Here is a 12,259-nt window from a genome sequence, read left to right as displayed (position 1 = left end):
AGTTCAGCACACCTAAACCAGCTCAGTTTGGGTTCACATGGGAAAACAGAATTAGCATCACTCACATTAAAATGATGAACGTTCCCCATCACTTCCAAGTAGATCTGATCCCTCTGCCAAAGTCAGGGCAACAGGGAAAGGTGCCAAGTTTTCAAAGCGCTGAACTCAAGCTGCAGCTGCGAAGGAGGAATTGTGTGAGCCCGCCAAGCCTTGGAGTGCACTTCCAACCCTTTCTTTGAAGCAGCAGCGGCTTAAACTTTCCTATGCCTGGTGTCACTGGATCACCCAAAACAGTCTCATGGGCCAAATCAAGAGGCCTGGTGGGTCTAATTGGGCCAGCAGGTGAGAGATTGCATGGTACTGTTTCTAAGATAATTCGTATCTCCATAATATTGAAAAAAACAAAATTCACTGCATGGTTAAATGCTACCCAGGAGAAAGGACTACAACTCAAGAGTGAATAAAACAGGGGGAGCAATCTTGGATTATTACTCAGTACTGAAAGATCCAATATGAAGGGTAAATGTACGAAGTTTAAATAAAAAGCCCATCCATTCTGGAAACTTGGAGGGTCCTGTATTGCCTGGAATCGAAGATGCTTCAACGATGCAACCTATCTGGACCAGAGCTACCCTGTTTTGAATTTTTTTTAGAACTTTGCATGTGCTGGTTTTCCAGTAAAAGACAGGATTTCAGAAATATTTCTAACAGCTGCAAAACAAGACGATCACTTCAGCACGGCTAAGAAACTCTGCAGTGCACAGAAATCCTGTTACCTGCCGCCTTCCTCCACCATGTTGCTTATCTTTGGGCTTGTTACAGCAAATTGCAGCAGTAGAGGAGTCGCCCTCCACCTCACCTGCTGCTTCCCAGCCCTTGAAGATGGAAGAGCACAATAAACCTGACAAATCCAAAAAATCTTCCCAGATATTGTTTGTTTTATGTAGCCATTATTCATTCTGGTAGATGCCAATGAATGTACGAGCACATCTGGCTCTCAAAAGAAAGAAAAGATTATTCAGAACTGGTAACTTGAATTTTCTTTTCTGTTTCACTTAAACAAAAACTTTCATATAAGGTTTGGTTCTCTCCCAGTTCAAGAAAAACATAATGGCTGGGATGGCTCGTTTTCAGATTAGGACTAGGGTTCAGAAGTGTAATGGATATTATCAGGAATTAAATCAAAACTGAATGGCACTGGACAGCAGTGGGAATGTTAAGGACATGTACAACTTGGACAAAGAGAATCCTTTCAATAAGTCGTTTGAACTCCCCAACACTGCAGAGAGAATCAAAGGGCATTCATGAAAAGAGAACGTACACAGACTGAATATTAAATTGACTGATCTCAGCTAATAAACAGGAGTTTAATCCAGAGAGGACAGAAATGCTTTTGGTCAGTAGGTGAGTTGATCTTGGCTGAGACACACAGCGTGTGCTAGAAGGCCTTGAACTTCTCTTGAAGTCTACAGTTTAGGACAGCACCTAGACCCAATCTCGGTTCAGGAGACAGGGCTGGCCCACGATGTTTGGCCACTTGAGACAAAGCCCCACCACCACTGCTGCCTCCTCCACTGCTGTGGCAGGGGGCACATCCACAGAAGAGATGGGGAGGCAGGGGCATGGCAGTGAGCGGTATGTTCCCTGGGGCCAGATCTGCCACCTGAGTCAACCACCTTTCCTTGCTTCGTAAGACCCTGTCCAGAGACCCACATGGCAGCTGTGGCCAGGAGCGCCTTTACCCAGCTTAATCTTATGCCTCAGGATGCAATTATCTGATGCTGATAGGTAAAGGGTAAAGGGGACCCCTGACCGTTAGGTCCAGTTGCAGACGACTCTGGAGTTGCGGAGCTCATCTCGCTTTACTAGCCGAGGGAGCTGGCGTACAGCTTCCGGGTTATGTGGCCAGCATGACTAAGCCGCTTCTGGTGAACCAGAGGAGCGCACGGAAACGCCGTTTACCTTCCCGCCGGAGCAGTACCTATTTATCTTCTTGCACTTTGATGTGCTTTCAAACTGCTAGGTTGGCAGGATCTGGTGCTGATAGGGATGAATAATTAAACCTCATTCCTGATAGGGACAGAGAACTACAAAATAATTCCAAAGAACTATCAGAGCTTGGATGTGCACCAAAGAATATTTCTCCAAGACAATAGGAACAGCACCCCTGATCCAACACTTCTCTGATAAAAACAGGGACATCCTATTCCAATAATAATAATAATAATAATAATAATAATAATATTTATACCCCGCCCACGTAACTACTGGGTTGCTCCAATCACTCTGGGTGGCTTCCAACATATATAAAACATAATAAAATATTAAACGTTTTAAACTTCCCTATACATGGCTGCCTTCAGCTGTCTTCTAAAGGTTGTATAGTTACTTATCTCCTTGGCCCGGGGTTGCATAACCCTCGGGACATTCTGGGATCAAATCAGAAACCAAGACAGCTTCAGTAAATCCAGGACTGTCCCTGGGAAATAGGGAGACTTGGAGGGTCTGCAGCAGCACCTATAGTTTTATGACTGTACACATATAATGGAGCAGCCCCGTTTGCTCTATTTTCCCACTTCTGCTGTCTTTTCCAAGCCCCATACAAATTCAGTGTGATGAAATTGACTAGGACACATTGCAAGCAACTTCCGAACTAGTGAATTTCACTTCAAAGGAAAACTGCATTTCTCTTATTTTTAAAGGTTAACTAGGCTGCAGTTCTGATGCCTAAAGCCACTTACCTGGGCATAAGCACCACTGAACTTAGTAGGACTTATTTCTAAGTAGACATAGTTAGGGCTGAGCTGTTATTAAAGGTAAAGGGACCCCTGACCCTTAGGTCCAGTCGTGACCGACTCTGGGGTTGCGCGCTCATCTCGCATTATTGGCCGAGGGAGCCGGCATACAGCTTCCAGGTCATGTGGCCAGCATGACAAAGCCGCTTCTGGCAAACCAGGGCAGCACACGGAAACGCCGTCTACCTTCCCGCTGTAGCGGTTCCTATTTATCTACTTGCATTTTGACATGCTTTCGAACTGCTAGGTTGAGCTGTTATTAATAATGCATATATTCCTTGTAACCTGCTTTGAGGGTTTTTTTTAAAAAAAAACAATTAAGCAGTGTATAAATTTTATGAAATTAAATAAATATGTATCAATTATTTCACCACAAACGAAAATAATTTTTTTAAAGTAAAAAAAAAACCTTGGGGAACAAATCCTAAATTAGTGTTGTGGCTAATTTGGGGTGTAGGGGAGAGAAGGGAGAAAGGTGCTAACCCAATCAATCAATTAATCAATCAAAGGCACTACCGGTACTTACATAATTGACAAACCAATATGCGGAAGACTTGCAGTGTCATGAGAAAAGGACAGCAGGCAGAGGAGAACTTGCATTGTGCCCTTTGAGCATTAAAGCTAAATGCTAGAAGAACCCCTTTGAGGGTTGGCAAGTGTTTGCTTTTAACACTGGAGAGGAGCAATTGATTTTTGAGACAAGGCTGCTTGGCCATCCCTCCTTGCTGTGGCTTTCACAAGATAGACCTTGAAGCATTAACAAAAATCTGCAACACCTGTTTGACCAAACACTGTGGCAGAACAAAATGAAAATGGCTGCATGTGCCATGGGTGTATATAATGCCACTACTCAACACCTCCAAGTCTCTGAAAAACTTTTTAATCTCCGTACAGCCCTCTGGAATCAATCAATTATTATCACCTTAACTCACCTCCACCACTGATTTATGTAAGAATCGGAAAGTATCAGAAGCTCAAGGAAGTTGAAAGAGTTAGCCAAGGAACTCACCTCTTTCATTTGAGGCAAATGCTTGTGCAAACAATATCAGTTTTGCCATCTCTGACTTATGGATGTGGTTACAGTACAGAGTCCCTTTCAAACACAAGTGGTCCATGTATGTCCCAAGGCAGAAAGGAAAAGGGGCAATGTGGTTAGAACACACTGGAGTTCCTTTTTCATGTAGACAGGCTGTCTCAGAGAACCTCCAGATCAATAGCACTGTAAACAAGCACCCATTTAGGAGCAAATCAAGTTTTCATCTCACCATTAGGATAAAGCCGCAACTGCCTTAAAACAACAGCTATTATCACACTGGAAACGCTTCTCAGGGAGCTAGAAGAACTCACTGCCATTGCACAATTTATAATAACAATAATAATGAAAAGCTCAAGGCCGCTCAGAGTTATTTTGTCATTTATGCACAATGCCATTAAGCATCCATTTTGCATAGCTACCATGTACAAGGGGACATGGGTGGTGCTGTGGTCTAAACCACAGAGCCTAGGGCTTGCCAATCAGAAGGTCGACGGTTCAAATCCTCACAACAGGATGAGCTCCGTTGCTCAGTCCCTGCTCCTGCCAACCTAGCAGTTCAAAGTGCAAGTAGATAAATAGGTACCGCTCCAGCGGGAAGGTAAAAGGCGTTTCCGTGTGCTGCTCTGCTTCGCCAGAAGCGGCTTAGTCATGCTGGCCACATGACCCGGAAGCTGTACGCCGGCTCCCTCGGCCAATAATGCGAGATGAGCACCGCAACCCCAGAGTCGTCTGCAACTGGACCTAATGTTCAGGGGTCCCTTTACCTTTACCATGTGCAAGAGAGTGCCTTGCCAATCACACTCTTTCGATTCCCTCTGTTCTCCTGGTTCCATTGACCATTGGGCACACTGGAGGCAACCACCCATTGTGGATGGGAACAGACAGACACATGCATACCCTGTTGTGATTCTCACACTTCCTTCTTAAGACAGGATAAGGCTGCAACCACATTTTATGCAGCCCCTAACCCTAACGCTCATGTTTTTGACAGAATCAGGTGTCTAGTAAATAGCAAGGAGAGGACATATTGCAGGGTGGGGAAGCAGTGAACAGCAGCCAGGAGGTTAAGCACCCCTTCCCTTGCTTGCTGTTTCTCCATTTCAATTCTCTCCCTCCTGACGCACTTTTTAGGGAAGTGGTAGCCACCAGGACATTAGAATACATGGTGGGCACAAAACACATACCGGTAGTATTTTTGCCCCATCTAAGGCATATGGATGCAGATTGTAGTAAAGAGACAGAAACATGCAGGTTATGCACAGAGAAAAATCTATCCTACTTAAAACATGTGAGCAAGGTCAAGCCAGATCTGCTGGTCCTTCATGCCCATAAAAACAATTTCCTATTTTAATTTTAGCCTCTGTGGAGTCAGTGACATCAAGCATAGCTGCCAAGTTATCCCTTTTTTACAGGGATTTTCCCTTATGCTGAATAGGCTTCCTCGCGAGAAAAGTGAAAACTTGGCAGCTATGCATCAAGGACACTCCTCCTGTGTTTTTACAGTAGCCAGCAGGGATCTGGTTATTGAGTGGGGCTTGTAGGGACCATAACAAGCAATAAAAGCTGGAAATTAAGCTACTTCTTTCCGATTCTGCACCTGAGACCCACACAACTGAGCATCCCAGAATGAGAGAAGAATTACCAGCCACAACAGCTGCTCAAGACACAGTCTTGAAGTTGGGACTTCTTAGAATCATAGAACTGTAAAGTTGGAAGGGACCCTTAGGGCAACCTAGTCCAACTCCCTACAATGCAGGAATCTCAACATGCAGTTCCCCCATGCAATATGAAACCATACCGGACTCTGCTCAGCTTTGCAAATGTGCTAGTAGTTTTATTGAACATCTATAGAACCTCCAATAAGAGTGCCAACATTTTGGAATCATGATATAATAATAGGTGCCAAGCAAATGTACAAACTTTTTCTAAGTTTTTTATAAAAATAAATAAAGGAAAGAGCTAAAAATCAAGGAAGCCGTTTTCGCATTGTGCTAGAGATACACCAGATTTCTGAAGGCAAATATCCCAAGTGGAACGATTCTCTACTATGTCAGATACAGGTCATTTCCAGCTTCCTTCCAGTCCTTAGAAGGCTTTTTTTTTTTAATTAATGGGGCACGCAATGGGCTTTTAAACATTTGACAAAGAAAATTCCAGTGCAAGGATATAAAGAAGAACTTTAATTTCATCTCAATCCTGTATTTACTTAGCATTAAGTTCCTTAATTTCAGCACTACTTACTTCTGCATAAAGGTGCTTAGGACTACAGCACTGAGCTTGTGTAGCCCTGCAAAAACCTGGGATTCACAACTGTTTTTGCTTAATTTTCCCTTCAGGGACTATAGCCCAGAGAGAGAGAGAGAGAGAGAGAGAGACTGAGACTCATTACTTGGTATGAAAGGCTATCATTTGGCTTTCAGTTTACAACTTCTAGATTTCTTCTCAATATACTGTACTGCAAACTTTGCTCCGTAAGAATGACACAAACTGTTCCTTAAACCCCTAAGCAGGGAGAGCATATCCTTTTTCACCGCTTCAGGTGAAATCAGATTTGCCACCCTGCCCTGACACCACCACACCTGTCCCTGCCACCACCACTACCTGCTCTGCCACTGCCGCACCTGCCACCTCTACACACCATGCTGCATCCAATGCTAGCAGAGAAACAGTGCTGCCATTGGCGCTGATTTCAGGCAGGATCGTGCCAATTTCAGGTGAGAGCTTGTACAAAACAGACACTATCTTGCCCGAAACTGGTGCTGATGGTGCTGCTGCTTCTCCACTGCTGATGAAGGTAGCAGGGCAGGCAGGGCACCCATGAGAGTGCAGCCTGAGGCAGCAGCCTCACCCTGCCCATGCCTAATGGCTGGACTGGCTCTGCCCCCAAGACCACTAACAATCTTCATACCTTTTCCCTCCACCATCCCTCCTTTGGAATCCCTGCCCTACAGACACACCTCCTGTCTGGCGGGGGGGGGGGGCGGCTTGATATACCCATCCAAGCCTTAGCTCAGTAATGATGTCCCTTCAGTCTTCATCACTGGAGGTCTTTGGCAAGTCAGTATCATCCTCAGTCGCCAATCCACGCACACCAATACATAACACAATGTAGTAAAACTGTCCAGCATAATTGTTGTAAAGGTTACGGAGGACGAATGAAAAGCAATTGTATACAAATAGTAACGGTATTTTTTTATTGCTCAAAAACTTAAGTGAAAAATTACAGAGCAACTCTTATTTTATAATAGCCTGGTCTGACTTTATAGGCTCAAGTATAACAGCCATAAATTAAGGCTCTCTTTCAACCTTCTCAGTCCAGAGAACAACAAAAGCCCTGACATTTCTTGCACAGGGGAATAGATGCAGGCCTCAAGCATGATCACCAAGCACAACAGACACAACTCAAACTTTCCCCACCTGACCGTACACTCAACACACAGAATCACAGACAGTGCATAGTAGCAGCCAGGGTTCTGCAACACACAATGAGGATCCATGAATGCTATACAACAGTACTATGGTATAATTGTTAGAGTGATTTTTATTGTACTGAACCTTTCAGAATTTCATCTATATGCCATTAAAGGTTTGAGATTGGACAGTGCACTGCAAGCACAGGGAATGAAGTGCTTTTGGTATGCAAGAACTTCTTGTTATTCCCAGGACCATTTCTCACATTTTCTGCCTTGTGCTAAATAATAATGTGGTCTGAAGGTTCCTTTGTGAGCATACCGGTATATTGAAAATGGCTGGGGTGGGGGAACTTTTCCTTAGTCTCTTCCATTGCAGTGGAGGAGATTATTGGGACAAGTGCTGCCTGTCCCAAGACTATAGCCTCTAAAGAACAGTAAGTCTCCCGTTGCAATTATAACATCATATACTATTCCCCTAGCACAAAACAAAGACACTACAGTATCCTGAAAATCACTTTGAAAAATCAAAACCGACAGAGAAATTACCTTAAAACCGGAAAACTGGACTCATCTAAACCAAATATTTTACAACTGGTCTTGACTTTTGCTCTTTGCCTCAAGATCTGCTTCATGGAGAAATGAGGCAGTAGGCATGCATTCGGAAGGTGGTGGGCTCTCCCTCTTTGGAGGTTTTTACACAGAGGTTGGATGGCCATCTGTCAGGGATTCTTTAGCTGTGGTTACTGCATTGCAGGGGGTTTGGACTAGGTGGCCCTTGGAGTCCCTTCCAACTGTACGATTCTATCCTAGTTTGGGAAGGAGTCAGGGTGGGAGTCATACTGAGATGCAGGCAGCTTCACCAAAACTAATCCCTTAAGGCAGAAATTTCACCCTGCTCACAACTGAACAGGAACACCACCAAATCTGACGAGGAGGATCTTTTTACCATTTGCAAACTCTACCACTTGGAACAGAGCGAAAATGCCACATTCCAAAGGCAAATGTGTTTCCCTACTAGAAGGAGCACTGGTTCAGATTTACATAAAAGCAAAGCCCACACCGTCACAACACCACGTATACAGTCTCATTTCACTGTAAAACAGCAATACACAGGACCACAGAAATTCTCCTGGTATGTACGTATTCTCTGTAACACAGCAGGTTTTGATGTTGTTGTTGTTTTTAATGCAAATGATTTTTTACTTTTCACTTTTCCTCCCTCAAATCCAACCTAAGCTTCCTTCATGCCAGACTTTTGTTTGGAATAAAACGTTTGAGGATTGCCACTGGTGCCCAACAGAAGATGAAAATTAAGGTGCAAATGGTTACGGTTGTTTTACAGCCCTCACTTGACCCTTGCCACTGCAGAGCCTGCCACATATATCCTTTTCTCTTCCTCCTGCAGTCACACAACAGGCTCCAAGGAGAACAGAAGAACTGAAAGGAGGAAGAAAGGAAGACTCTTTACACATCCCAAATACTGTACACAATTGAGCTGGCATACATACTCTTTACCCTTTCCTTCCTTTTAATCAGCCTACCCTTCATTCAGCTCTTTTCTTTACAATTTGCATTCACCTAGAGGGGTTGGTTTTAATTAGTGTTAACGGGAATATTACAATAGGACCTAATTAAGATCTCCATTAAAAATCCAAAATGCAAACATAATTTGGGGTGGGTGGGTTGCGGACTGGGGGAGGGGGGATGATGCAAATTTCATAGCTTACAAGACATAATTATTAATGGGTCTATTCAATTAAACACCACCTATTGAAATGGCGGGAAAGGAAAAAACTTCATCCCAGCATATTCTAGTATGAAGTGCCTGCTGTTTAGGAAAAAAAACAATAATAGTTACAAACTATGAGGACACTTGCATCTGTTGCCATTATTTTGCCAAGACGTTATTTATTCATCCATCAGCACCAGCAAAACGCTGTATATAACCTCGCCCACGCTTAAGTTTCATAAGTGTATGGCTATGTGTGTCTAGATGTAGAAGAAACTGATCAGAAACCTTCCAACGGCACCATAATGCGTTTCCTGGCCCCCTACCTGAGCCAATCTGCACACACCCTCATCAGCTTTGGAGAAAATGCCTATCATGCCCCTATCAATAAAGCATTTACTGTGCAGCATTACAGTCCTGATCTTGGTTCACCAATTACACAGAGGGAAAGGCCACTGCTATTCCAAATGTATTAGTTCTTGGTTACCAACCTAAAGACACCCACAGGACACTCAGGTGTGCACACACCACTGAGCCAAGCCCCCTCCCCCCCCCCAAGTTCATGCGGTTGGTGGGAAGAGGCTGCCAGTCTACACCGTCTGAACAGTTTGTAAAGCCAACCCCAGTCCCAAAGCAGGGGGCGTCTCAGCAGGAAAAGGTGGCTGTTTTCATCCCAAGTCACATCCTATGCTTCTAATTTTGTGCTTCAGGGCAAATCCAGAAGCGTGGGCCCCGGCTGTACCATTTTACTGTGACCCCTAAACTAGGATAAACTAGGAAGTCCAAGGCTAGGCTGGAATTTTGAATGCAGACCCATTGCCTCATTCCTCCAAATCACACTACAGTTTATCTCCAAGCCAGACCCCCAACTGCAGCCCACCCATCCCCTTCCCCGCAGTATCAGCTGGTCTTGAGTTTCTTTTGGCTGCTTCTGTAACTGAGGGGTTTTCCTCCCCATGCACACAAACACCAAGGGGTGGGGGGAGCAGTTTAAAAACAACGCTGCCCCTTAGTCCATTCTCCTTTCTCCAGAGCACACTCACACACTACATCTAACAAAGCCAAAAGAACAGAGCCAGCCAACTGCTGTATAAATATCAAATCTGTAAAAGGTGGAAGGAGGAGAGGGAGAGGAGAGAGACAAAAGGCAAGGTATGAATTGGCACAATACTGTAATCTTCAACCACAGCTAGTATTTGGCTTTGCGGCTTGGCGCTTGCTAAAGTTATCTCCCATTTCCCCTGGAGCTAGTTTGCTCCAGACTGCTTCCATAATGATTTCTAAGGGAAGCTCTCATTGCGAGCTCCCTGCTGAGGTGTAATAATGTGTGTGTGATAACACAAGGGGAAAGGGGGGGTGGGGGTTGGAAAGGCACCGCTGGGTTATAAATCCCCTCTCCCCTTCTAGTCTCTGGCAATTCAGCCTGGGATGGTGTGGCAGATCTGTTCAGGGAGCTTAGCTCGGTATTGTTATTCTGCACAGCAACCCAACTTCTCTATGAAGGCTGCAGAAGAAACAATAAAGAGAGGGATTTTGCTCTGCGCTACCCCCACCCGCCACTCTTAGCCGAGCTTGCAACCGAGGAGGTGGGCAAAGCCAGGGGCACTACGATCCCCAAATGTCACTAGTTTCAACCTCGAGCCTTTAAATGAGAAAGTTTAAGCACTCATCCGGCTTCACTAAAACAGGCTCCTCGCATCCCACATAACACTCCCAGCATCTCTTCCCCACGCCGCCGCCGCCGCCGCTACCCGGGCGAATTAAACCCAGGTCAATCTTCTCTTCCCCATAGCCAACAACAGGAAGGATCTACAAGTTACCATCGGCCAGATTTTCCTGCACCTATAGCACCAGCCCACGCATGTTTACTCAGAAGTAAATCCCGCCGAGTTCACGGGCACTTGCTCCCAAGCGCACCTAGGAGTTTTCCAGAGTGGAGGATCATCACACTGCAGGGACACGAGGTCAAGTGTCGTGTCACCCTGGAACTAGAAATGCGCCACTCCACTCTGGGAATCTCTCTGCGCGCCCCACCGCGGAGCGAGGCGGCAGCGAGCAGGGGGGCGGGCAACTGCTGCTGCTGTGGGGGGGGGGGTCGTAGAGGAGAACGTGGGGCTGACCTCGCCAACACGTCAGAAGAAACGGCAGAAGAGAGATTATTAAGCGCCACCATCCCATCCCCCCACACCCCTCGAAGCGCGCACGCTGCTCGCCATTATTGGGGGGAGGATTAGCCAAGTGTCTCCGCGCCTCCCCCGCAAGGAATGAATCATCTGCCAGAGTCAGGCTTCGAAGCGGCCCCACACACCACCGGCGGGAGGGGGAGGGGTTGGAATTGGCAGCGGCGCCCCCGCCCCCCCCCTCCAACCCCGCGCCTCGCAGCTCCAGCGCGCCGGCTGCGCCTTCAGCCAGGCTTTTCCCTGACACCACCGGGATTTCCCACCCCCACCACCCCAGCTGGCCTCGTGCGCGCGCCTCCGTCCCCTCCCCTCTCCTCTCCGGACTGCCCCTGAGGAGAGGGGGAAGACCCAGGCCAGAGACCCCCTTTCCGAGCAAAAGCCCCCAAAGAGCGCGAGAGAGGGAAGAAAAAGAAAAAAGAAGAAAAAACCGCGGTGAGGGAAGGCGAGCCCAGGCGACAGGCGGCGCCTGGGCAGCTCTGGAGGGTGACTCACGCTTCTCTCTCAGTGGTCCCTGCGGCGGGGGCAGGCGAGTGCAGGAGCCCCGGGTCCCTTTGCCACGAGCGACATCCCCGGGGCAGCCCGGTGGCAGGAGGACGACGGAGGAGGAGAAGGAGGAGGAAAAGGAGGCGGCTGGACGCGCCGAGCGAGGAGGGGAAGGACTCGGAAGAGGAGGCTCTTGTGCGCCCGGCTCCGGCTTGGCAGGCTGGCAGAGCACGCGGCTGCGCCCGAGCCGCCTGTAGCCCCGAGCGAGCGAGCGAGCGAAGAAGGGAGCGCGCGAACCCGCCTCCGTCGCGGGGGAGGGGGAGCCCCGAAGAGGCCACGTGCGGCAGCACCTGCGCCCGCGCCCGCCCCTCCCCCTACCAACAACCCACCCACCCCCCGCCGCCGCCGCCGCGCTGCGCAGGGAAAGAAAGGCTCGCAGAGCAATCGCCTCCCCGCTTCGGTACGTCTGTCTGTCCGTCCACCTCCCCCAAAACCTGAGTTTCCGACAAGTCCCAAAAGCCTCCCAGGGGCCAAGCCGTTCGTATGCTTAGGCAACCCGCACCCGGTAACCTAAGCCTGCCCTAGATGTCTGAAGGCAGGCTGTGGGGAAGGAACGGCGCTCT

The 12,259-nt window shown here is 47.3% G+C and overlaps 1 protein-coding gene across 2 annotated transcripts in view; it reads right to left on the bottom strand.

Moving 5' to 3' along the window:
- Nucleotides 1–11,946, bottom strand: part of RBFOX3 (RNA binding fox-1 homolog 3) — a 349,017-nt gene extending 337,071 nt beyond the window's left edge. For both annotated transcript variants that reach the window (XM_088661492.1, XM_088661493.1), the window contains exon 1: nucleotides 11,646–11,946. The gene's annotated coding sequence lies outside the window, so the exon portion shown is untranslated. The remainder of the gene's footprint in view (nucleotides 1–11,645) is intronic.
- Between the last annotated feature and the right edge of the window lie 313 nt (nucleotides 11,947–12,259).

Source organism: Zootoca vivipara, chromosome 2, assembly GCF_965207765.1.
Source record: "Zootoca vivipara chromosome 2, rZooViv2.hap1.1, whole genome shotgun sequence".
Lineage (NCBI taxonomy): Eukaryota > Metazoa > Chordata > Lepidosauria > Squamata > Lacertidae > Zootoca > Zootoca vivipara.
This window is presented reverse-complemented; position numbering and strand designations above follow the sequence as displayed.